The sequence below is a fragment of the Oncorhynchus clarkii genome, chromosome 20 (assembly GCF_045791955.1).
Source record: "Oncorhynchus clarkii lewisi isolate Uvic-CL-2024 chromosome 20, UVic_Ocla_1.0, whole genome shotgun sequence".
Taxonomy (NCBI): domain Eukaryota; kingdom Metazoa; phylum Chordata; class Actinopteri; order Salmoniformes; family Salmonidae; genus Oncorhynchus; species Oncorhynchus clarkii.
This window is the reverse complement of record NC_092166.1, coordinates 6,679,121-6,704,840: the sequence shown is the minus strand read 5'-3', so window position 1 is coordinate 6,704,840 and position 25,720 is coordinate 6,679,121. Positions and strand designations below refer to the sequence as shown.

The window sequence follows — 25,720 nt, the reverse complement described above, 5'->3', positions numbered from 1 at the left end:
TTGCAGCCCTAAGAAGTTTAAGAAGCGCAGTTTGGCGGGTCATGTTTCGGAGGACGCATGACTCGACCTTCACCTCTCCCGAGCCCGTTGGGGAGTTGCAGCGATGAGACAAGATTGAAATCGGGGAGGGAAAAAAAAAAATGTAAAAATGTAAAAAAATGTAATAATAATGTGTTCTCTCAAATGCTTTTATTAATTACCTCTATTCATTAATTTGTTCCTTTGGATCTCTCCTGCAGATTCGAGTGCATGTCTTTTACATGGATTGATCAGAGTTGATTGAATTCTACTTCAATCTGGGCATGAAATACAAAGACTTTCTTTGTTGTTTGAATATATTATTGCGATAACCCCATTTATTTACAGAATATTTACTCCCTTTTTCAGAACCATGGATGATATGGCTGACTTGATAAACCACAAATCAAATGTTAAGCTACTCCTGACTCCTGGTGGATTTGCGGAGCCTATCTGAGGATTAGCCTGGCTGTTTTCTTTCTCCACCATGACCCCCAAAGGGTATAATATGAACTCTGTACTGGACCACTGAGTGAAAAAAAGAAGAGCCAAATCAACATTTATAATAAAAATGCACAGACAACATTTTCAGAGATGACAATAGGCCACACCAAGAGATAGAGCCATATACTGTAAATACCAGCTATAACATCTGACATGACAATAAGGATGGTGATATTAGTGATACATCGAGGGGAAAGGCAGTACCACACTCAATATATGGGCTGGGACAAATTTAGAAGACCGTTACACCACCTACAAAATCCCCATTGAACCCTCCTGCGTGTGGTCAGGATTAGCCTCTTACCAATAATGATGACCCTTTCAACAATACTCATAAGAATAACAATAATGTTACATTGGTATGTTTTTCATTAGGTTGATATAGAGTATTGTTAGTAGAACCTGGTATTATATTTATATGATATGACTTGATAAATGTGTGTGTATTGCCAGCTAGGTCTGCTGCAGAACAACAAAAAGAGGAAGGCCCCAAAATTTGGCAAAGACTCCAACCACCCAAGTTATTGCACCAAATCTGGAACCAACAGGACAGCTTCTACCCCCAAGCCATAAGATTGCTAAATAGTTAGTCCATAGTGATTGGTTAACTATTTAACTATATGCATTTACTCTCTTTGCACTAGCTCTTTTGACTCATCACATACGCTGATGCTACTGTCTATTATCTATCCTGTTGCCTAGTCACTTTATCCCTACCTATATGTACATACATTGCCTACAAAAAGTACTCATACCCATTGACCTATTTCACATGTTGTTGTGTTACAGCCTGAATTCAAAATGGATTCAATAATATTTTTCTTCCTCACCCATCTACACACAGTACCCCATAATGACAAAGTGAAAACGTGTTTTTAGAAATGTTTGCAAATGTATATAATATGAAATATAGAAATATCTAATTTACATTAATATTAACACCCCTGAGTCAATACTTTCTTGAAGGACTTTTGGCAGTGACTACAATTTAATCTTTCAGGGTAAATTTCTTAGAAATTTCCACACCTGGATTGTGCAACATTTGCCCATTATTCTTTTCAAAATTATTCAAGCTCTGACAAAATGGTTGTTGATCCTTGACAACCATTTTCAGGTCTTGCCATAGATTTTCTATTATTTTCAAGTCAAAACTGTAACTCAGCCACTCAGGAACATTCACCATCTTCTTGGTAAGCAACTCCAGTGTATATTTGGCCTTGTGTTTTAGGTTATTGTCCTGCTGAAAGGTGAATTCATCTCCCAGTGTCTGGTGGAAAGCAGATTGAACCAGGTTTTTCTCTAGGATTTTGCATGTGCTTAGCTCCAATCTATACATTTTTTTTTTATCCTGAAAAACTCTCCAGTCCTTAATGATTACAAGCATACCTATAACATGATGCAGCCACCACTATGCTTGAAAATATGGAGAGTAGTACTCAGTAATGTGTTGTATTGGATTTTTTAAATTCTGTACAGGCTTCCTTTTTGTCACTTGTCACGATTTTTTATTTTTTGCAGTATTACTTTAGTAATATTTTTATTCTGTACGGACTTCCTCCTTTTCACGGTCAGTTGAGTTTGTATTGTGGAGTTACTATAATGTTGTTGATTCATCCTCAGGTTTCTCCCGCCACAACCATTAAACTCTGTAACTGTTTTAAAGTCACCATTGGCCTCATTGTGAAATCCCTGAGCAATTTCCTTCCTCTCCGGCTACTAAGTTAAGAAAGGACGCCTGTATCTTTGTAGTGACTGGGTGTATTGATTTTTGTTATTTTAATTTTATTTAACCTTTATTTAACAAGTCAGTTAAGAACAAATTCTTATTTTACAATGACGGCCTACCCCGGCCAAACCCTAACCCGGACAACACTGAGCCAATTGAACATTGCCCTATGGGACTCCCGATCACAGCTGGTTGTGATACAGCCTGGAATTGGACACGGGTCTGTAGTGACACCTCTAGTACTGAGATACAGTGCCTTAGACCGCAGCACCACTCGGGAGCTCCGAGTTGATACACTGGCCAAAGTGTAATTATTAACTTCACCATGTTCAAAGGGATATTTTTTTTTACCCATCTACCAATAGGTGCACTTCTTTGCGAGGCATTGGAAAACCTCCCTGGTCTTTGTGGTTGAATCTGTGTTTGAAATGCCCTGCTTGACCGAGGGACCTTACACATAATTATATGTGTGGGGTACAGAGATGAGGAAGTCGTTCACACAGGTGAGTCCATGCAACTTATTATGTGACATGTTGAGCAAATATTCTACTCCTGAACTTATTTAGGCATCGCCATAAGAAATGGGGTTGAATACATATTGACTCAAGACATTTGCAGCTTTTAATTAAGTTATAAAAATGTCCAAAAACATAATTCCACTTTGACATTATAAGGTATTATGTGTAGGCAGTGACAGAATTTTAAAAAAGTGTAATCCATTTTAAATTCAGGGTGTAACAAAACAAAAATGTTTAAAAAGGCAAGGGGTGCGAATACTTTCGGTACTGTATCTACCTCAATTACCTCGTACCCCTGCACTTCAACTTGGTACTGGTATCCTGTGTATATAACCAAGTTATCATTACTAATTGTGTATATATTCCTTGGTGTTATTGTTTTTCTATAAATCACAAAAAAAAATTTACTCTGCGTTGTTGGGAAGGGCCCGGAAGTAAGCGTTTCACTGTTAGTCTACACCTGCTGTTTAGGAAGCAGCGATGTGACAAATAACATTTGATTTGAAATAGATAAAAAATACATAGGAGTGTGAATTCTATTATTATATCACCTTGAAATGATCTCATAAACACCATCATATCACTTCCAAACTAAATGGAAGAGGGACAGCGCGAGTTTAAGCCAAATAACTAATACTGCACACACACACGCCCACATGCACACACGCACGCACACACACACACACACACACACACACACACACACACACACACACACACACACACACACACACACACACACACACACACACACACACAGAAATCAGTACACACAATGTTTGCCTCGGACAATTTAAGCATTAAAGTGGAAAAGCTTACGATTTATGACACACATGAAAAAAAAAACACACCATTTAAAAGTGCTGTGTTTAAAAGATGATTATCAGTGGAGGCCCCATCAGGTGGTGCTATAAGAAGATTCCCCCCGGCCCGACGCTCTGCGGTTGCCTAATCCCCCTAGCTTTGGCTGGGTAAAACACCGGCCGTGCCGAGCCCTGCCCTCGTGAAGAGCAAGTCAGCACAAAACCTCAATATGAGAAAATCTCCTGGAAACTGGAAATGCACCACCATGCCAACAGGGTTTCTGTTCCAAATGGGACCCTCTTCCCTACATAGTTCACTACTTTTGACCAGCGCCCTATGGCACCCAATTCCCTATATAGTGCACTACTTTAGACCAGAGCCCTATGGCACCCAATTCCCTATATAGTGCACTACTTTAGACCAGAGCCCTATGGCACCCTATTCCCTATATACTGCACTACGTTTGACCAGAGCCCTAGTTCATCCAATTCCCTATATAGTGCACTACTTTTGACCAGAGCCCTATGGAACCATATTCCCTATATAGTGCACTACGTTTGACCAGAGCCCTAGTTCATCCAATTCCCTATATAGTGCACTACTTTTGACCAGAGCCCTATGGAACCCTATTCCCTGTATAGTGCACTACTTTTGACCAGAGTCCTATGGAACCATATTCCCTATATAGTGCACTACTTTAGACCAGAGCCCTATGGAACCATATTCCCTATATAGTGCACTACTTTTGACCAGAGCCCTATGTAATGAATATGATTCAATTTTGGATGCACAGTGGGAGTGAGTAAAGCAACAACAACTGTATTATTTTGTGTGATAAATTGACATAAATCCCTAAATATGCTTCCTTGTCCGTGCGAGGATTTAAAGTTTAAACCCACGTGATTATCTGGATGGATTTAGTGTCTTATTTGTTTAGGTAGCTCAATACGTGTTGTCCCGTCTCACTTAACAGTGAGTGAATATTTGGCACAGGACTTTGAGAGGTTTAAGGGCTTTTTTTAGGATCATCAAATAAATCATGTATAAGTAAACAGTTTATTTTATATAAGTGTTATTTATGTGTTTGGTTTATTTTCTATTTGTTTTAATTTTCTGTTTGATTTATTTATGAGCACATTTTCTGCTTTGAGACCAACAACTTTACATGTTGCGTTTATATTTGTTTTCAGTATATTGCTATGAGGACAGGGTTCAAAAACGGTGTCATGGGTCAAGTAGCCGACAGCGAGATAGATATGTAAATTATAGATCATATAACATACACTTGGAAGATAGCATGCTTTACCCATATATACTGTATTGTTCACCCTTTCAGGATCATGCTATTTCCCCAAAAAGGGCCCTTGACTGAAAAGTGCCCATGGTTAATGGTACTATAGGTATATTATAGGTACACTATATATATATATATATATATATATATATATATATATATACTGTACACACAAAAGTATGTGGACTCCGCTTCAAATTAATGGATTCGGCTACTTCAGCCACACCCGTTGCTGATAAGTGTATAACATCGTGCAGACAGCCATGCAATCTCGATAGACAAACATTGGCAGCAGAATGGCCTTACTGAAGAGCTCAGTGACTTTTGACGTGGCACCATCATAGGATGCCACCTTTCCAACAAGTCAGTTATTGAAATTTCTGCCCTGCTAGATCTGCACCGGTCAACATCTAGGAGCAACAACGGCTCAGCCGCAAAGTGGTAGGCCACACAAGCTCACAGAACGGGAACACCGAGTGCTGAAGCACGTAGCGCGTAGAAATCGTCTTTCCTCGGTTGCAACATTCACAACTGAGTTCCAAACTGCCTCTGGAATCAACGTCAGCACAAGAACTGTTAGTCTGGAGCTTCATGAAATGGGTTTCCATGGTTTCCATGGCCAAGCAGCCGCACACAAGCCACTGGACTCAGTGGAAACACATTCTCTGGATGGATGAATCACGCTTCACTATCTGGCAGTCCGACGGACGAATGTCGGCTTAGCGGTGCCAGGAGAACACTACCTGCCCCAATGCATAGTTCCAACTGTAAAGTTTGGTGGAGGAGGAATAACGGTCTTAACGCTACAGCATACAATGACATTCTAGACGATTCTGGAATGTCATTCTAGAATCTTGAGTCTAGAATCGGGGGAAGGCCCTTTCCTGTTCCAGCACGGCAATAACCCCGTGCACAAAGCGAGGTCCATTCAGAAATGCATGTCGAGATCGCTGTGGAAGAACTTGACTGGCCAGAACAGAGCCCTGACCTCAACCCCATCGAACACCGACTGCGAGCCAGGCCTAATCGCCCAACATCAGTGCTTCAACCTCACTAATGCTCTTGTGGCTGAATGGAAGCAAATCTCCGCAGCAATGTTCCAACACCTAGCGGACACCTTCCCAGAACCCGTGTCCATATACTTTTGATTGTGTAGCGTATATACTTCCCAGAACCAGTGTCCATATACTTTTGATCATGTAGTGTATATACTTCCCAGAACCAGTGTCCATATACTTTTGATCATGTAGTGTATATACTTCCCAGAACCAGTGTCCATATACTTTTGAATCGTGTAGTGTATATACTTCCCAGATCCAGTGTCCATATACTTTTGATCGTGTAGTGGATATTGTAGGTGTATTATTATATCGGTTATCTGTGATAACAAACTGTAACCTTTTTCACACTATTATTCGTCGCTCCATGGAAGCCCCCCTAGAGAACATGCAGTCAGCTAGAAATGCTACACGTGTACGAAAGGCTGGGCAGAGACGACACCTCAGACCCGTCACGCTACAGCGGGTCTACTTGTTAGCCAGCCAGTTACTATTCAAATCCTATAGCAGCCATTTAGGAAGGCGGCAGCCATTATGGAAAAAGACATACATTCAAATAATAACTTTGACAAGTGCTGGACCGACATATAACAATGGTACTCTGTACGGGATTTATTATTAATCTTCTTCTTCATCGTCTGCCATTGTGTGAAAAACACCTGGCAGTCAAAATCAGCTCTGGACGACACATCATAACCAATAATGGGATGACAGTTGGAAAAATGGCCGAATCAAGGGCACCCTAAACAATAGAGCAGGCACCCTGAGATAGAAAACAGAAGGCAGAGCGAGACAAACTACACAAATAACCCCATTGCAGGTGTGGGATGCCGATGGGACTTAGGGACTGACGCTTACATACCCGCTTACACACCCGCCATCTGTTTTCCATTGCAACGGCTGAAGTGGAAACCTTTTGGGGTTTAGGAAATTAATACATTTTGGCTTGTTCATTATTGCTTTGCTTTTGTAAGGAAAAACTCCAGGGAGGAGCATGGGTCATGTAAGGATAGTGCCATTAACAACGAACAACTAGGAACAGCTATTGGTAATCCCTTGTATTGACTCTCCTTCAAAAGGCAAACGTTTTAGTTGGCCTTTATTTAACTAGGCAAATCAGTTAAAAGAACAAATTATTATTTACACTGACGGCCTACCCCGACCAAACCTGGACGACGCGCCGCCCAATGAACACTTAATAAATATGACAGTGATGGCAAGATGTTATTGCTTTAAAAATTAACTTCAAGAATGCCATTACAGATTGTAATTATTTCTATCTAAATTGAAATATCTAGGTGTGTGGACCGATGGTGGGAAAGGTATCCTTAATTTACTGAAAATACCCTATCGGACAGAAAGAGACACACCTCCCAAACCACAAACCTAAATCTAAGGGTTTGTGGTTCTTGTAGTCTCCTATCATCTCATTCAAACCATACAGCCGACATGCAAGCTTTTACGTAAACGATTAGCAACATAGTGTATCTTTAAGTTCTTAATGAGTGATAAACAGTAATTTAAGGCTCCAAAGAGACTGAAACGGGCACACAAATGACACGAAGGGAAAACCGACCATAGGACAAACAACCATTTATGTTTACTCTTTGCTGTCACAATGATAAGGGCTTTCACTACATTAAAATGTGTCTTTAGCACATAATTATTGAAACGTTATTATAATTATACTGAAAGGTAATTACGTCATAACAGATGACATACAAAACGTGATTTACAAAAAACGTACAATGCTCTTTTGTTTTCATATTTAAATAATTTGTTCCTCCAGGTGTATTTTTTTAATAAGAAAGCATTGGGAACAAGGTGTTCTTGGGGATATGATGCAATAACTAAGAAAGAGACTAATATGAGTATTTTCCTGGTTATGGTTATGGTACTTGTATTGAGAGGTATTATGCTCAAATTTGTAAAAAAACATTTGTCCCGGGTTCTGGAGTAAATTAAATGTACAAACTTGTAGGCTTCCCAAGTTTCATTAGAAACGTGGTTGGGGCATATGTTATTTTATTTGTATTTTAAAATTTTATTTAACTAGGCAAGTCAGTTTAAGAACACATTCTTATTCTGATTAAATTCCATATGCTTGATAAAACTAGGTACTTGGGAGTAGGTACCAGTGTGCAGATGTATTTTTTGCTCTCGGTTCTTAGTAATTGCTATTTTCTTCTAATATCGGAAAAAGTCAAACATGTGACAACCAGCCCTAGTCTCCCCTACCGCTGATCATTGCAACCGGTCATTATCATTTGTAACAACAAAACATGCCTGCTTGATTGTAATACCCTTACCAGCTTAGACCCCTGTCCTACAATACAGTTTCCTGTTGACAGATTGAAGTACACCACAAACCCCTTCTTATCCCCCCCCCCCCCCCCCCCCCCCCCCCCCCCCCCCCCCCCCCCCCCCCCCCCCCAGCTGAGCGTCCAGGCTACAAAACCAGGACTACCCAATCAATAAGAAACCTCTAAGAACTTAAAAACAAGAACAAAAATTTCTCAACAATCTATTGACTATTTTGTTTGTGATTGTGACCACTTCAACAACCCTCACGGTCTCAGAAGTTTGGATTTGATTTCCCCTTATGCTCAGTCTTCCGCTGTCTCTCTCAAAGGGCCGGTAGGTACACTGTGCCCAGTATGTTGTTTCTAAGGCCTTAATGGTAGCTGTTTGAGATGTCTTCATGTTATCATTGATAATGAATGCTACTCTCTTTCACACAAGGGTAACGGTAGCAATCCCTTGGTCACAGACTTGCTTCCACAGGAGCATTAGTGAGGTCGGGTTCTCGTCACACGGGAGTCCTAAGGGAGAGACAATATTCAAACAATATTCACTCACACTCACTCACTCACTCACTCACACACACACACACACACACACACACACACACACACACACACACACACACACACACACACACACACACACACACACACACACACACACACACACACACACACACACTGTCTTCAAGCCCTATTTGTGGCGGCTTCAACGCAGCTTAGTCAATCAGGGACACAATCAAGTTGTTTGTTTTTACAGGATTGGCCTTGTCATCCAATTACAATCAGGTATTGGCAGTGAATGCCGAACTCACAGGAGTCTAAGGCACTGTTGACGATGGTTTTGTAAATATTATATACAGTTTATGTCGGAAGTTTACGTTCACTTAGGTTGGAGTCAGATTTGTGTGTATTGTTGTGATACTTTGTTGTGTCAGATACTAATGCACTGTTGGAGCTCGGATTTAAACATGATTTAACCATGGCGAACATACATCTCGCCAATGCCAAAACCAAAGAAGTTTACTTTTATGTCATATGCGTAAGTTACAGTTTTGATATTCTTTGCTACTCCTTATCTGATGATGGTCTATTGAGATCCCAACAGCATCAAAATCATCATTGTCCTGAAGTTTCTTTTCAAAGTAGTACAGGAATCCACTTAATTCATTTGGGAGAAGGTGTATGTACAGTATGTAGGGTTTTTCATGTTGTTTTGCTCAGTGTCTCTCGGTGCTGCAAACAGGGACTCCTTTGAATTGTTTAAGTGGCACAGCCTCGGGATGACAATGATTTTCACAAGTTACCGCTGTTGACGGATTTTAAATTACATAATGCATGATGACAGTTATTAAAATGTCCTCTCGGCCCCAATTCTAGATGGTACACAGGTGGTGTTCAGCCAGGCAGGCTGGTCTCAGATCTGTTTTTACTATATAGCCAACTCCTACAACTCCAAGTTTGGCATGTCAACTCCAAGTTTGGCATGTCAACTCCAAGTTTGGCATGTCAACTCCAAGTTTGACATGTCAACTCCAAGTCTGACACGTCAACTCCAAGTCTGACACGTCAACTCCAAGTCTGGCACGTCAACTCCAAGTTTGGCACGTCAACTCCAAGTTTGGCACGTCAACTCCAAGTTTGGCACGTCAACTCCAAGTTTGGCACGTCAACTCCAAGTTTGGCATTACAATTACCACAGCAGCTGGCTATACAGCACAAACATATTGAAGGCCAGAGTAATATTCAGGTACTCTAGAGTATACGTGTATATAACATTTTTGGAGCTCAAATCAGTCTAACCTTTAAAGAGGTAATTTGAGCATTTTGACAACTAGCATTAGCACAATGATTTGGAAGTCCATGGGATCAGCTAGCTGATACCATAAACTGCCAGTCATTGAGCTAACGCTAATTAGAAATCGGTAGAGAAACTACCTTCAACTTCCTTTAAAAAGAGAGACATACAAACGGTATCCATAAATTAATCTGACTCTGGGTTACAAACAAAAATGGCTTAATTGACAAAATGTCTAACTATATACTATATAGTTATTCCATAGGAGATCGAATACATTAACTATATAGGGCTCCCGAGTGGCACAGCGGTCTAAGGCACTGCATCTCAGTGATTGAGGCGTCACTACAGACACAACTGGCTGTGATCGGGAGTCCCATAGGGCGGTGCACAATTGGTCCAGGTTTGGCCGGTGTCTTTGTAAATACGAATTTGTTCTTAACTGACTTGCCTAGTTAAATAAAACATTGTATATAGTTATTCCATATGAGATTGAATACCACAATCTATATAGTTATTCCATATGAGATGTAATACCATTAACTATATACTATATAATTATTCCATATGAGGTTTAATAGCATTACCTATATACTATATAGTTATTCCATATGAGATTGAATACCACAATCTATATAGTTATTCCATATGAGATTTAATACCATTACCTATATACTATATAGTTATTCCATATAAGGATTTAATACCACTAACTATATAATAGGATTTCCTGTTATCAACCTCTTGCCTGATCTCCCGGACAACGTTATAGCCTTTTCCCTGCCTGCACTGTTGCTTTTTTGGACCCCCTGTGTGTGACCTTCTGCCTGCCCCTGGACCCAGCTACCTGCCTCCTCCTGTGTATGACCTTCTGCCTGCCCCTGGACCCAGCTACCTGCCTCCTCCTGTGTGTGACCTTCTGCCTGCCCCTGGACCCAGCTACCTGCCTCCTCCTGTGTGTGACCTTCTGCCTGCCCCTGGACCCAGCTACCTGCCTCCTCCTGTGTATGACCTTCTGCCTGCCCCTGGACCCAGCTACCTGCCTCCTCCTGTGTGTGACCTTCTGCCTGCCCCTGGACCCAGCTACCTGCCTCCTCCTGTGTGTGACCTTCTGCCTGCCCCTGGACCCAGCTACCTGCCTCCTCCTGTGTATAACCTTCTGCCTGCCCCTGGACCCAGCTACCTGCCTCCTCCTGTGTATGACCTTCTGCCTGCCCCTGGACCCAGCTACCTGCCTCCTCCTGTGTATGACCTTCTGCCTGCCCCTGGACCCAGCTACCTGCCTCCTCCTGTGTATGACCTTCTGCCTGCCCCTGGACCCAGCTACCTGCCTCCTCCTGTGTATGACCTTCTGCCTGCCCCTGGACCCAGCTACCTGCCTCCTCCTGTGTATGACCTTCTGCCTGCCCCTGGACCCAGCTACCTGCCTCCTCCTGTGTATGACCTTCTGCCTGCCCCTGGACCCAGCTACCTGCCTCCTCCTGTGTATGACCTTCTGCCTGCCCCTGGACCCAGCTACCTGCCTCCTCCTGTGTGTGACCTTCTGCCTGCCCCTGGACCCAGCTACCTGCCTCCTCCTGTGTATGACCTTCTGCCTGCCCCTGGACCCAGCTACCTGCCTCCTCCTGACCTTCTGCCTGCCCCTGGACTGTGTATGACCTTCTGCCTGCCCCTGGACCCAGCTACCTGCCTCCTCCTGTGTATGACCTTCTGCCTGCCCCTGGACCCAGCTACCTGCCTCCTCCTGTGTGTGACCTTCTGCCTGTGTACCTGCCTCCTCCTGTGTGTGACCTTCTGCCTGCCCCTGGACCCAGCTACCTGCCTCCTCCTGTGTATGACCTTCTGCCTGCCCCTGGACCCAGCTACCTGCCTCCTCCTGTGTGTGACCTTCTGCCTGCCCCTGGACCCAGCTACCTGCCTCCTCCTGTGTATGACCTTCTGCCTGCCCCTGGACCCAGCTACCTGCCTCCTCCTGTGTATGACCTTCTGCCTGCCCCTGGACCCAGCTACCTGCCTCCTCCTGTGTATGACCTTCTGCCTGCCCCTGGACCCAGCTACCTGCCTCCTCCTGTGTATGACCTTCTGCCTGCCCCTGGACCCAGCTACCTGCCTCCTCCTGTGTATGACCTTCTGCCTGCCCCTGGACCCAGCTACCTGCCTCCTCCTGTGGTCCTTTACAAAAAAACACCTGCTGCGCCCTGCGCTTGAAACCAGCTCTCTGTCATCCCATCGTGTTCATTACAATAATATATAGTTATTCCATATGCGATTGAAATACTATTAACTATATAATATATAGTTATTCCATATGAGATTGAAATACTATTAACTATATTATATATAGTTATTCCATATGAGTTTGAATACCACTAACTACAGGATACAATATAGAGTTATCATAAAGGAGATATACCTTCTCTGTCTTACCATCTGTGTCTCCACAGGCAGTAAGCTAAATCAAGACAAACATTTAAATTAGTCTAACGTGCATATACAGTATATATTGGACATAGGTCTGTATAATTAAGCAATAAGGCACGAGGAGGTGTGGTATATGGCCAATATACCACGGCTAAGAGCTGTTCTTACGCACGACTCAACTCGGAGTGCCTGGACACAGCCCTTAGCCATGGTATATTGGCCATATACCCCCCCAAGTACATTATTGCTGTTATAAACTGGTTACCAATGTAATTAGAGCAGTATACCTGTTTTGTCATACCCGTGGTATACGGTCTCATATACCATGGCTGTCAGCCAATCAAATCAAATCAAATGAAATCAAATAAAATAAAATTTTATTTGTCACATACACATGGTTAGCAGATGTTAATGTGAGTGTAGCGAAATGCTTGTGCTTCAAGTTCCGACAATGCAGTAATAACCAACAAGTAATCTAACTAACAATTCCAAAACTACTGTCTTGTACACAGTGTAAGGGGATAAAGAATATGTACATAAGGATATATGAATGAGTGATGGTACAGAGCAGCATAGGCAAGATACAGTAGATGGTATCGAGTACAGTATATACATATGAGATGAGTATGTAAACAAAGTGGCATAGTTAAAGTGGCTAGTGATACATGTATTACAGAAGGATACAGTCGATGATATAGAGTACAGTATATACGTATGCTTATGAGATGAATAATGTAGGGTAAGTAACATTATATAAGGTAGCATTGTTTAAAGTGGCTAGTGATATATTTACATAATTTCCCATCAATTCCCATTATTAAAGTGGCTGGAGTTGAGTCAGTGTCAGTGTGTTGGCAGCAGCCACTCAATGTTAGTGGTGGCTGTTTAACAGTCTGATGGCCTTGAGATAGAAGCTGTTTTTCAGTCTCTCGGTCCCAGCTTTGATGCACCTGTACTGACCTCGCCTTCTGGATGATAGCGGGGTGAACAGGCAGTGGCTCGGGTGGTTGATATCCTTGATGATCTTTATGGCCTTCCTGTGACATCGGGTGGTGTAGGTGTCCTGGAGGGCAGGTAGTTTGCCCCCGGTGATGCGTTGTGCAGACCTCACTACCCTCTGGAGAGCCTTACGGTTGAGGGTGGAGCAGTTGCCGTACCAGGCGGTGATACAGCCCGCCAGGATGCTCTCGATTGTGCATCTGTAGAAGTTTGTGAGTGCTTTTGGTGACAAGCCGAATTTCTTCAGCCTCCTGAGGTTGAAGAGACGCTGCTGCGCCTTCTTCACAATGCTGTATGTATGAGTGGACCAATTCAGTTTGTCTGTGATGTGTATGCCGAGGAACTTAAAACTTGCTACCCTCTCCACTATTGTTCCATCGATGTGGATAGGGGGGTGTGTAGTTATCATAAAGGAAATGTTATCTCCTCGGCCATACCATCTGTATCTCTACAGGCAGTGGGCCATGAGGAAGAGAAGTGTCCATTCATGTGGATAATCGCCTCTTGGAAGCGCATGAGGGCCTTGAACTCAGCCATTACATAAAAGACAACGTTCTAATGTCAAAGGTCACCAAAGGACACACAGGTCTGTCAGGCCGTGTATCCCTGTTAACCTGATTGGGCTTAATTGCACTCATTAAGAGAGCACCACATATTTAATATGGCTATCATCTCCTACTATAATTATGGCGGGCAGTGGTGTGTGATGCTATTGTATTTCAATGGATTGCTTGAAGAGATTCTTGGGTATGGGGTATGTCAATGTGGTGTGAACAATTCACTGGTATTGTTTTTTGTTGTTGTGAAGACTTAATGATGCCATTTTCACAACACAAAAAGGTGTAATGTCACACACACACACACACACACACACCACAGCTGTGCTCCCAATCCACAGAGACAGAGAATGGATGCATAAGTAAATGTGTGGTCTCAGCTTGGCTGGTTGGCTGCCGTGGCGAGCTGACACCGAGTACTTGACACCACGCCACGTTTTCACACAAACCAATTTCATGCCACAATCCCCCCACAGTCCTGTTTTGCATCCCCCTATAAAACCCTTTTCCACATGGTAGCACAAAGCTTTGATCCCCTGATTAGGCACCTGCTATGGAGATCCATGTGACGCCTCTAACTACCTTCACCTGACCGCTGTTGTTTTATACAATTGGCTATGAGACAATTATGGCGCAGAAAATCTTTTTCCACCTCAAAATTTTGTAGCCTGGTGGTTAGAGTGTTGGACTAGTAACCGGAAGGTTGCGAGTTCAACGTTGCGAGTTCAAACCCCCGACCCACTGTTCCTAGGCCGTCATTGAAAATAAGAATTTGTTCTTAACTGACTTGCCTGGTTAAATAAAGGTAAAATAAAATAAAAATAAATAAATATATATGCTTAATTATCAGTGCTGGGGAAGCTAATCCGAAAATATAGTTTACCAAGCTACCAATTATTTCACACTGGAAAAAGTTGAGTTACACTAAGGCTACCCTTAGAAAAATATATTTTACTTAAGTGAAGTTACTTTGAAAATGTAGTTCACTACATTCATACTACTTAAAAAAGTATCACATGTAAATCTGAAATGTCATAAACTACAAATTGCAAGAATAGATCACTTCCGGGTCATATGTTAACAGAATGTGTAATTTAGCCTATTAAACACAAAAACAATGTTTCAAGTGAGAATTAGGGAGGTCTGATGCCAAAAAAGAAAGGAAATTATTGCCTACTTCTTTTTGCGAAAACCAGTAGTGTGTAGTTCCAACAGTTAGCTACACCGCTACATGGTAAAACAGTAGTGTGTAGTTCCAATAGTTAGCTACACCGCTACATGGTAAAACAGTAGTGTGTAGTTCCAATAGTTAGCTACACCGCTACATGGTAAAACAGTAGTGTGTAGTTCCAACAGTTAGCTACACCGCTACATTGTAAAACAGTAGTGTGCAGTTCCAGTAGTTAGCTACACCGCTACATGGTAAAACAGTAGTGTGCAGTTCCAGTAGTTAGCTACACCGCTACATGATAAAACATTAGTGTGTAGTTCCAGTAGTTAGCTACACCGCTACATGATAAAACATTAGTGTGTAGTTCCAGTAGTTAGCTACACTGCTACATGGTAAAACAGTAGTGTGTAGTTCCAGTAGTTAGCTACACTGCTACATGGTAAAACAGTAGTGTGTAGTTCCAGTAGTTAGCTACACCGCTACATGGTATAACAGTAGTGTGTAGTTCCAATAGTTAGCTACACCGCTACATGATAAAACATTAGTGTGTAGTTCCAGTAGTTAGCTACACCGCTACATGATAAAACATTAGTGTGTAGTGCCAGTAGTTAGTTACACCGCTACATGGTAAAACAGTAGTGTGTAGTTCCAGTAGTTAGCTACACCGCTACATGGTAAAACAGTAGTGTGTAGTTCCACAGTTAGCTACACCGCTACATGGTAAAACAGTAGTGTGTAGTTCCAGTAGTTAGCTACATTGCTACATGGCAAAGAAAGTAATTAACTACTGAAAACACTACCAATGTTTGAATTTAGTTCTACCACCAAGCTACTGCAAAATTTTCTTAAATTACTAATTTAACTACATCTAGTTCACTACTCCCCAACACGGCTAATTATTCATTTGTTTTAATTGCAACAATGATATGCAATATAATTGTTTTATCCAATGTAACAGCGCTACCAAAATCATATCATCTTTGAACTCTGCATCAGAACATTAAATTGTGTCATCCCATTCTAATGTCCAGTATATGGCCCTCAGTCTTCCATTACCAATAGGAGATTTTGAATGCATCCTAAGATGTTGACATACCTGTCCAGGTCTGGCACTCTCACAAAGGTAGGTCTCATACTCGATGGCGAAGACAGGCGCGTTGTCATTGATGTCCGTCACTGTGATCAGAACTACACCCTTTCCCACTTGCAGTGGGTCCACTGGGGGGGGAAACAAAGGAACAAGTGGTCAAGGATAAGGTCAAGGATAAGCACAACCAAATTCCCTGGTCTATAAGCATGTGTCAATTCAATTTAAAAAATATATATATTTAAAAAAATGCATGTATCTGGCAGTGGAGGCTCCTCAGAGGAGGAAGGGGAGGACCATCCTCCTCCGTGGCATTTCATAAAAATGTAAATAGTGAAACACTAAAAAAGTATTTTTAGTGGTAAAACTATACTATATATATATAGTTTTATATATATTGATATGTCACCAAATAATGTATTAAAATACACTGTTTTGCAATGAAGGTCAACAGTGACTTCAACAGCACTGTCTGGGGCATGTTCATGTTCTGCCCCACAACATCAAGTTCCTTTAACTGATTCCTCCACACACCTGTATTAGCGTGTCTTAAAATAACCTTATGGAGCTACACAGACAAGTTTAGAGACTTGGAACAAAAATTGCTAAAATGTTAGCATTTGAAGACAGTGGCCTCGTAAACACACATACACAAACCAAAGCATGGGTTGCTACATTACCTTGTCCATAGACTGCTTACAGGGTAAGGAAAACAATATTTATATAAAATGTGGTGCACTATCCCTTTTAAGAAAACATTCAGAAAACAGACTATGTGGGATGTCTGGAAGACTGTGGGGTGCCTGGAAGTGTTCTTATTAAGGGTCAGAGATCGACAACAACTCTGTGGTCTTCACTGAGTGACTCGACATGCTCAGACGACGCATGTTGTTTGCTTTTTAAAAAGCAAATTTTGTCTTGTTTACCTTCTCTTCAGCTGAACCTTTATCTTAATATAAATCATGGATTGGGGTAACCGACAGGCCAAGGTTTCTCGGCACGCTAAATTCTCCACCGGAGAGTGGTCTGAAGGCAGAACGTTCATAGATATAAATAGAGATTTGTCAAAAAAAAACAGACTCACGAGAATAGTTGATCCGTGTTTTTATATCATTTTCAACTTCCTACAAACTCGGTGTGTAATGACCAATGGCCCTAAGACCACATACTGTGTGTGATGCATGATCATGAACTATGTATAGCATCTTCATAATCAAGATGAATTGGTATTACTAGTTCTATTGAACTTTAAATAATAACCTAGAAATGAGCAAACACTTTCTGCTATGTCATAGTAAACGGCATACCTCAGAGATTAATGTTCCTATCATTGATGTTGGGGTACTTATTGTATGTCCCTCAACTGTTTCTCTGCAGATATCTCCACAGTTCAACCATAAGTGGCGAGTGGTGAGCTGAGGAAAATATACCTGAGATCTGGTTGTCTCTCAAAGACACGGGTGTAATTCATGTGCGGAGAGATAGATTTACTCAACAGATGGGTTGGCTGTATCTGGAGTCGCTTATGTCTTAATATGAATAATCCTCTACATCTGTAGCATGTGGGCAGAGTCACAGGTGCGATCAACAGTGATAGGTCTGTTTAGTTTTACATTATCCCCTGTGATTTCAGTCAACAGTAATGGGTCTGTTTAGTTTGGACATTATCCCTTGTGATTTCAGTCAACAGTAATGGGTCTGTTTAGTTTGGACATTATCCCCTGTGATTTCAGTCAACAGTGATGGGTAGGTTTAGTTTGGACATTATGCCCTGTGATTTCAGTCAACAGTGATGGGTAGGTTTAGTTTGGACATTATCCCCTGTGATTTCAGTCAACAGTGATGGTTAAGTTTAGTTTGGACATTATGCCCTGTGATTTCAGTCAACAGTGATGGGTAGGTTTAGTTTGGACATTATGCCCTGTGATTTCAGTCAACAGTGATGGGTAGGTTTAGTTTGGACATTATCCCCTGTGATTTCAATCAACAGTGATGGGTAGGTTTAGTTTGGACATTATCCCCTGTGATTTCAGTCAACAGTGATGGGTATATTTAGTTAGAACTTTATCCCCTCTGATTACTTGGGGAATTCTGTAATCTATACATAAATTCCACCGGAAAACACTGAACACCTGTGGAGGGCAAATGGCACCAGCTCCACCAGAAGGACAACATCTGGCAGGGTGTGTGTGTGCGCGTGTGTGTGTGTGTGTGTGTGTGCGTGTGCGCGCATGGGAGTGTTTGTGTGTGTTTGTACATCCGTGTGTGTGCATGTGTGTGTGTGTGTGTCTGCTTGGCCATTACACCAACCCACTCTCCATTAGTCCTCTATGGTAAAAAGCATATGTCCACAATATCATTCCAACAGACTCCCTCTTTCTCATCCCTGTAAATGTCCTCACCGTGGGCCAGCTCTTCTGGCTGACGAAGAGGATATGAAGTATGATTTAGATTTATCTAGGCTGCAGCTCAAAGTTAAAAGGTTTTTTCCTTCGATTACAGAAATCAATTAATCTAGCCAGAAGAAGCTAGAGAAATTATACTGCAAAATTATGTTTTACTTTGAGTTTCACTACAACGCTGTGGGTTCAAACCTGTGCTCGATCATCAGCTGTCTGCCTGTCCTACGCGATCGGTCAGTTCAGTCTAATTAAGGCATAGATGTAATAATTTGCACATTGCTTTGCTCACAATTCCTGGGTTGTGTTCAGCAGGTATGAAAGGGGAGAAAATGATTCAAACCAGAGTGAAAAGGGGAGGTGCTATCTGAACTGGTTTATTTTTTGTTTTCCGTTGCAAAATGTTTGGCTGTGGTGTGAACACGCCCTAATGAACATGACCCTGATGTAAAGCCTTGCTTCAACTGTGCCAATAGCTAGTTCACTAATACAGCACACATTTAGTAAGTGTCAGTTGCCATCTATATAATCTAGTGGATAACACATTGGCTGTGTTCCAGGCCGCCTACATTAGATTCGCAAATCACACAACCCCTGAAAGTGTTTAACATAACAGTTACAGCATTAACATGATATAGCAATCTGATGCCCAAATCCTTGATTAATTTGCAGCTCAACTGCTTAGTCGTCGATCTGGAATGTGGCCAATATCACAATATCAGTTCCTGTTAACATACATGTGTTTGTAATGCGAAATCCCATTGCTTATAGCCTTCGGAAAGTACTCACACCACTTGACTTTTTACACATTTTGGTGTGTTACAGCCTGAATTGAACATTGATTAAATTGAGATGATTTTCTCACTGGCCTACACACAGTACCCCATAATGTCAAAGTGGAATAATGTTTTTAGAAATATTTACAAATGAATACAATATGAAAAAGCTGAAATGTCTTGAGTCTATTAGTATTCAACCCCTTTGTTACGACAAGCCTAAATAAGTTCAGGAGTAGATATTTGCTTAACAAGTCACAGAATACGTTGCGTGGACTCACTCTGTGTGCAATAATAGTGTTTCACGTGATTTTTGAATGACTACCTCATCACTGTATCCCCACACATACAATTATCTGTAAGGTCCCTCAGCCGAGCAGTGAATTTCAAACACTCAGCCACAAAGACCAGGTTACGTTAAGGTGTTCCAATGCCTGGCAAAGAAGTGCACCTATTGGTAGATGGGTAAAAAACACACAAAAAAAAACAGACATTGAATATCCCTTTGAGCTTGATGAAGTTATTCACTACACTTTGGATGGTGTATCAATACACCCAGTCACTACAAAGAGGCAGGCGTCCTTCCTATCTCCGTTGCCAGAGAGGAAGGAAACTGCTCAGGAATTTCACCAAGAGGCCAATGGTGATGTTAAAACAGTTACAGAGTTGCTGTGATGGGTGAAAACTGATGGATCAACAACACTGTAGTTACTCCACAATATTAACCTAAATGACAGAGTTGCTGTGATGGGTGAAAACTGATGGATCAACAACACTGTAGTTACTCCACAATATTAACCTAAATGACAGAGTTGCTGTGATGGGAGAAAACTGATGGATCAACAACACTGTATTTACTCCACAATATTAACCTAAATGACAGAGTTGCTGTGATGGGTGAAAACTGATGGATCAACAACACAGTAGTTACTCCACAATATTAACCTAAATGACAGAGTTGCTGTGATGGGAGAAAACTGATGGATCAACAACACAGTAGTTACTCCACAATATGAACCTAAATGACAGAGTTGCTGTGATGGGAGAAAACTGATGGATCAATAACACAGTAGTTACTCCATAATATTAACCTAAATGACAGAGTTGCTGTGATGGGAGAAAACTGATGCATCAACAACACAGTAGTTACTCCACAATATTAACCTAAATGAGTGAAAAGAAGGAAGTCTGTACAGAATACAAATATTCCAAAAGCATACATCCTGTTTGCAATAATACGTTAGAATGTATTGACTCAGGGGTCTGAATACTTAATACATTTGTTACAATTTCTAAAAACATAATTTCACTTTGTCAATATTGGGTATTGTGTGTAGATGACTGCATTTTTTTTTTTTTATCCATTTTGAATTCTGTCTGTAACACAACAAAATGTGGAATAGGTCAAGGGGTATGAATACTTTCTGAAGGCACAGTATACTCCTTTCACTACTGTAGCATTATCTACATGTCTCCACAGTTGTTGACTGCAGCTCGACATAGAAATAGATTGTGCACATCTGTCAGTACATCATGCACACCTGCTGCTGATATACCGAGAGAGAGAAACAGAGAGAGAGAGAAACAGAGAGAGAGAGAAACAGAGAGAGAGATTTTTCCGGGGTAACGAACAGTTACTTTGGAGGTGAGTACAACTATTTGAAAACAGCCTCCAACCCCCCCCCCCCCCCCCCCAAAGATGACTACTTTTTCAAAAATATTTGAATCCAGATCTCAGTGACTACTTTTCTGATTTTTATGATACCTGAAAATACTGCAGAGTAATTCAAAGCCAATTGCAAACCTTGCAAATGGCAAGTTAGATGCTCACACTGCAAATGTTCCAGTGTAATAAAATGAAATAAATAAAAACAGTGTTAAATCAACACTCAAAGTGTTAATTAAATCCACACACTGCTTTGTGAAAAGTCTTATTAAAATATTTAGTTTGTGGAAATTGGCTTTGGCATAACTTATCTATAACTTTGTCTCTCCCTGCTAAAGTGAGACAAACGAGTCATGAAACACGCTATCCAAAGATGACAGCCTTTCAACCAATTTATAAAAGAAACATCTCACATCTGAAGTCCAGCTTTTCCTGCAATTGTATTATCCTTTAGCACATTGTATTATCATATAGCACATTGTATTATCCTATAGCATTATCATATAGCACATTGTATTATCATATAGCACATTGTATTATCCTATAGCACATTGTATTATCATATAGCACATTGTATTATCCTATAGCACATTGTATTATCCTATAGCACATTGTATTATCATATAGCACATTGTATTTTCCTATAGCACATTGTATTATCATATAGCACATTGTATTATCCTATAGCACATTGTATTATCATATAGCACATTGTATTATCCTATAGCACATTGTGTTATCCTATAGCACATTGTATTATCCTATAGCACATTGTATTATCATATAGCACATTGTATTTTCCTATAGCACATTGTATTATCATATAGCACATTGTATTTTCCTATAGCACATTGTATTATCATATAGCACATTGTATTTTCATTGTATTATCATATAAATTATCATATAGCACTATAGCACATTGTATTATCATATAACATTATCATATAGCACATTGTATTATCATATAATATTATCATATAGCACATTGTATTATCATATAGCACATTGTATTATCCTTTAGCACATTGTATTTTCCTATAGCACATCGTATTATCATATAACATTATCATATAGCACATTGTATTATCATATAACATTATCATATAGCACATTGTATTATCATATAACATTATCATATAGCACATTGTATTATCATATAGCACATCGTATTATCATATAACATTATCATATAGCACATTGTATTATCATATAACATTATCATATAGCACATTGTATTATCATATAGCACATTGTATTATCATTTAGCATTATCATATAGCACATTGTATTATCATATAGCACATTGTATTATCCTTTAGCACATTGTATTATCATATAGCACATTGTATTATCCTATAGCATTATCATATAGCACATTGTATTATCATATAGCACATTGTATTATCCTATAGCACATTGTATTATCATATAGCACATTGTATTATCCTATAGCACATTGTATTATCATATAGCACATTGTATTTTCCTATAGCACATTGTATTATCATATAGCACATTGTATTTTCCTATAGCACATTGTATTATCATATAACGTTATCATATAGCACATTGTATTATCATATAATATTATCATATAGCACATTGTATTATCATATAGCACATTGTATTTTCCTATAGCACATTGTATTATCCTATAGCACATTGTATTTTCCTATAGCACATTGTATTATCATATAGCACATTGTATTATCATATAGCACATTGTATTTTCCTATAGCACATTGTATTATCATATAACATTATCATATAGCACATTGTATTATCATATAGCACATTGTGTTATCATATAGCACATCGTATTATCATATAACATTATCATATAGCACATTGTATTATCATATAACATTATCATATAGCACATTGTATTATCATATAACATTATCATATAGCACATTGTATTATCATATAGCACATCGTATTATCATATAACATTATCATATAGCACATTGTATTATCATATAACATTATCATATAGCACATTGTATTATCATATAGCACATTGTATTATCATATAATATTATCATATATCACATTGTATTATCATATAACATTATCATATAGCACATTGTATTATCATATAACATTATCATATAGCACATTGTATTTTCCTATAGCACATTGTATTATCATATAGCACATTGTATTATCATATAACATTATCATATAGCACATTGTATTATCATATAACACATTGTATTATCATATAGCACATTGTATTATCATATAGCATTATCATATAGCACATTGTATTATCATATAGCACATTGTATTATCATATAGCACATTGTATTATCATATAACACATTGTATTATCATATATAGCACATTGTATTATCATATAGCACATTGTATTATCATATAGCACATTGTATTATCATATAGCATTATCATATAGCACATTGTATTATCATATAGCACATCGTATTATCATATAACATTATCATATAGCACATTGTATTATCATATAGCACATTGCATTATCATATAGCACATTGTATTATCCTATAGCACATTGTATTATCATATAGCATTATCAAATAGCACATTGCATTATCATATAACACATTGTATTATCATATAGCATTATCATATAGCACATTGTATTATCATATAGCATTATCATATAGCACATTGTATTATCATATAGGACATTTTGCAAATATTTTGAAGGGTGATAGGCCTCCATTTGTTAAGGTGAGCTGGATCATTATATCTGATAGCACAGTCAGGGCCAGTTTCCCAAATACAGACTATGCCTTGTCCTGGACTTGTTATTTCAATGGTGATTCACCTTTGAGCGTGTTTTTTTAATCCAGGACATAAACTAATCTGTGTCCTTTGGAACCAGCCCTAATATTTGTTTTCATACACACCTTAATTATTTAGCCAATTGCAAACTCTGGCTAACACAATGGATACATTTGTTTCTTCGGGGATCAGGCATGTTTCCCCAAGCAGAGATAAGTAGAAGACACCTCGATCTCTCCTGCCAAGATACATTCAAGGGAGCTGCAATGCATCTACACTGCAGTTGTTCAACAATTACTGCATCCAAAATACCACAGTCGACAGCAGTTACTGGACTTTTACAGCAGTTTCAAAACTGCAAAAAAATGCTGTTTTTTTTGTCAGGGAACCATGATCTATTGACTTTAAGTGAGGTGGCATTCGAGTACTGTGTCCCCAAAGGGCTACTTTGATATTGGAGCAGAACTCACAATCATAGACTCTACACTCAACAGAATTCAGATCAATATTAGAAAACGCTTCAATTTGCTCAACTTGTCATTGGCTCAACCATTGGTTTAATTTACCCCAAGGCAAACGTTTAGATTACATTAGCCCACACAGCTAGGATGCACTTTAATGCTAGGTTTAGGTCCTCATATTGAATCTTATTGAGACTCAACTGATGTATAGAACAATCTTAAACTGATCTACTTTGGTTTAGATACAAGCATCATGAAACACATTAAATTCATTTGACTTAGTGGGAAAAAAACTGATTTTTTTTACCTAACTTGCTTACCACTTTTTTCCATGTGGTTTCCTCCTTCACGGACTCCATGAAATGATGACCTCTTCCTAAATATTTGTTCAAATGATACATTTTGTGTATGGATTCGTAGAAACAAGGGTCCCTCTACATACCCCTTTGGGTCACCTTACCCCATTCTCCACTGTACCAATTTGGAAGAGTTTGTATAATAGTTACAACCATACAACCTCAGTGCAGGTTTGACTGAGTTCCAGCCTCAGTAGAAGTGAGTCAGATGGAGCGATCGGGGAACAGGTGCACGTCTTTTGCCAAAGGTCACGGACAAAGTCATCAGCCGAAAAGCCTGGGAGTTAGGAGTGTGTGTGTGTGTGTGTGTGTGTGTGTGTGTGTGTGTGTGTGTGTGTGTGTGTGTGTGTGTGTGTGTGTGTGTGTGTGTGTGAGTGTGTGAGTGTGAGTGTGTGAGTGTGAGTGTGTGTGGGTGGTGTGTGGTGTGTGTGCGTGTGTGTGTGTGTGTGTGTGTGTGTGTGTGTGTGTGTGTGTGTGTGTGTGTGTGCTCCAGCTTCGGCCATCATTTGGAATCATGGTGGGGCTCGATCAAACGCCACGAGTTCTGGAGCCGGCGATCAACAGCAGTCGACCTCTACTGCAGCAGAGCATCTGCTCAGAACTCTCCTCTAGAGTCAAGGAGACCTTCTGCTTTCCAGACTGCCAAGCGAAATTGGTAAAATCCCAGTGAGCCTTCGACTAATGATATTCATTGAGAAATAGCATAGGAAGCTTAAGTCTGTCTTTTATGATACGGGATTTTACTTCATTTTAATAGAATTCAGGATTTGTCAAGTGTGAAATATAGTCTTAAGTCGCAGGTACGGTGAAGGCACTGGTCCACTCTGTGTGCAGTCACAATGAGTGTAACAAAAGTGAAGAGCGACCCTCTTGTGCGCTCGTAGAAAAAAGGTGCTATCGAGAACCTAAAAGGGTTCTTTGGCTGACCCCATAGGAGAACCCTCCAGGTAAAACCGTTATTAGGTTGCATGTACAGTCAAACTCTTTCCACAGAGGTCTCTACATGAAGCCCAAAAGGGTTCTACCTGAAAA

The 25,720-nt window shown here is 40.1% G+C and overlaps 1 pseudogene; it reads right to left on the bottom strand.

The window, feature by feature from the left end:
* Positions 1-25,720, bottom strand: part of LOC139377221 (cadherin-7-like) — a 110,828-nt pseudogene that overhangs the window by 16,924 nt on the left and 68,184 nt on the right.